Below are 2,478 nucleotides of genomic sequence, written 5' to 3'. Positions count from 1 at the left end.
ATGACAGAGTGAGACTCTAACTCAAAAAAAAAAAAAAAAAAAAAAAAAAATCTAATTGCTCTAGAGGACAAAGACACAGGTGCTGCTAATATCACTGTGGCTGGTTGCCTAAGCCCATCATTGAAGGAAATGCTAAATTTCAAAAGGAGATTCAGAAGCAATAAAAATGAAGATGTTTTCCCCGCTCAGGGACTCCCTGATTTAAGCAGAGTGTCTCTCCTTCCCGCATTTTATAGAAATATCAACGGCTACATGAAAAAAAAGCACATTATAGCATGATAAATTTCTGGTTGTTTCTATTTTTTTTGGCAAAACAAACAAACAACAAACAATAAAACACTGTATATAAGTACCCCTGGAAAGGTGTATGAAAAATATTTCACACTTAAAATTTAAGAGAAGGGGAATGGGCCAGGCATGGTGGCTCACACCTTGAATCCCAGTACTTTGGGAGGCTGAGGCAGGAGGATCGCTTGAGGCCAGAAGCCTGGGCAAAATAGTGAGACCTTACACCACTACCCGTATCCCCTGCCTCTAATTTTTTTCTTTTTAATTAGCAAGTTGGCACGGTGGCATGTCCTATAGTTCCAGCTACCTGGGAGGTCGAGACTGGAGGATAAGAGTGAGCTATGATCCGGCCATCGAAGGGATTACAAGTAAGGGTCGGCATCAGCCCGCAGGTCTGGCGGAGGAGTATGGGGTGTGTTTCCTGAAAAACGCCAAACTCCATTTCTGGAATCAGTTCATGGTGTCCTGACGCACACGAGCTGGGGGCCGGAATTTCATGGATTGAGTCGGAGTCTCACCGTCGCTCTCCGCTGCCTCGACCTCCCAGGCTCAGGCGATCCTTCCGCCTCAGCCTCCTGAGTAGCCGGGACTAGAGGCCGGGACTAGAGGGGCACCACTGCACCTGGCTAATTTTTTTGTTTTTGATTCTTTTGTAGCGACGAGGTCTCCAACTCCTGGCCTCAAGAGATGCTCCCGTCTCCCCTTCTCAAAGTGCTGGGATTATAGGTATGAGCCACCGTGCCCCGCCTGAATTTTCTTTCTTTCTTTCTTTCTTTTTTTTTTTTGGAGTTGGAGTCTCACCCTGTCGCCCAGACTGGAGCGCAGCGGCCGCTCCCGGCCAGCGCAGCCTCGACCCGCTGGGCTCCGGCGATCCTTCCGCCTCAGCCTTCCGAGTAGCCGGAATCACAGGCATGCGCTACCACGCCCGGCTGATTTTTTGATTTATTGTAGAGATGAGGTCTCGCTGCCCAGGCGGGTCTCGAACCCGCGGGCTCAGGCCATCCACTCACCTCAGCCTCCCAAAGGCGCGGGATTACACCGAGCCCGGCTCTGAATTTTATTTCTAAGCCGCCGTCTGACCTCGGGTGGGTCCCAAGCCTCTCTGAGCCTCCCTTTCCTCATCTGGGGGGCTGGGTTTCCAGCCTCTCATCATCCACGCCCCAGGCTCTCATCACCCACGCAGGCCCGACTCTGCGTGGCACTTGACAGTTTCCCAACCGCGCGGCGCCGAGCTGGTGAAGCACCTGGAGCAGCCGCAGGTGGAGGCGGAGGCTGGCGGCCACGGGGAGCGGAAGGAGCGGGGCTCCACGAAACGCCGCGCTTCTCCTCATCAGAGCCGCGCGCGACAAGGAGAGGCAGCGGGGCGGGCGGGGGAGCCCAGTCACTGCCAAGTGTCCACCGAGAGGGGACGGAACTTTGTATAGGATGCTCCTCACCCTCCATGGCTCCCCGCGCGTGGGCTCCGGGCGACCTGGTGCACTTTGGACACATGCCCCTGAGCCTGAGGCACGGGGCGAGCAATCCCGCAGCGACGTCCGGGGCGTGGAGCGTGGGAGCCTTTATTTCTGTAGGTCCGGGCCGTTCCCGTATCTTCTACGGGTGGTGGAAATCGGCGACGACGTTCGGTACTGTCTCCTCACTTCGTTCCTGAGGGGGAACGAACGAACTAAAAATGTGGTCGTCCCCCCTGCGACCGCGGCAGGACTCGAACCTGCAATCTTCTGATCCGAAGTCAGACGCCTTATCCATTAGGCCACGCGGCCGGCTTCCTCCGAGTTTCTCATACAGCGTTGTTACCGCCCACCAGCTCGCTCGGGACCAACCCACCCGCTTCTTGAGAAGGGGAGGTTGGACCTGTTCCGCAGGGAGGGGCCACCCGGAAGTCCCGCTGCCTCCCCCGCGGGCGGACCGCTCCATTGACGGCTCTCCTATTGGTCGCGCTGGGACTCTCCGGCCCGCCTCTCGGGTAGCCGCGGGACCAAGCGGGGCGCAGACGGGAAGTTGCGGCTGCTAGCGAGGCGGGCCGGTCGGGCGAAGGCCACGCGCCACCCCGAGGCTGCGTAGGCCGCGCTCAGGGAGACGCCGCGCTCAGGGAGACGCCGCGCCGTTGGCCTGGGGTCGGGACAACCGCAGACCCGGAGACTCCAGGCGGACTGAGGTTTCCTTCGGGTTCGGCGGGGAGGCTGGGTC

The 2,478-nt window shown here is 57.5% G+C and overlaps 1 non-coding gene across 1 annotated transcript; it reads right to left on the bottom strand.

Moving 5' to 3' along the window:
* Nucleotides 1–1,978: 1,978 nt before the first annotated feature.
* On the bottom strand, nt 1,979–2,051 carry TRNAR-UCG. The gene has a single exon. It is a non-coding gene; the product is annotated as a tRNA-Arg (tRNA).
* Between the last annotated feature and the right edge of the window lie 427 nt (nt 2,052–2,478).

The sequence above is a fragment of the Carlito syrichta genome, unplaced genomic scaffold (assembly GCF_000164805.1).
Source record: "Carlito syrichta isolate Samal-C Ts95f unplaced genomic scaffold, Tarsius_syrichta-2.0.1 Scaffold313872, whole genome shotgun sequence".
Taxonomy (NCBI): domain Eukaryota; kingdom Metazoa; phylum Chordata; class Mammalia; order Primates; family Tarsiidae; genus Carlito; species Carlito syrichta.
Note: the sequence above shows the minus strand (reverse complement) of the source record. Positions and strands in the feature narration are given on the sequence as shown.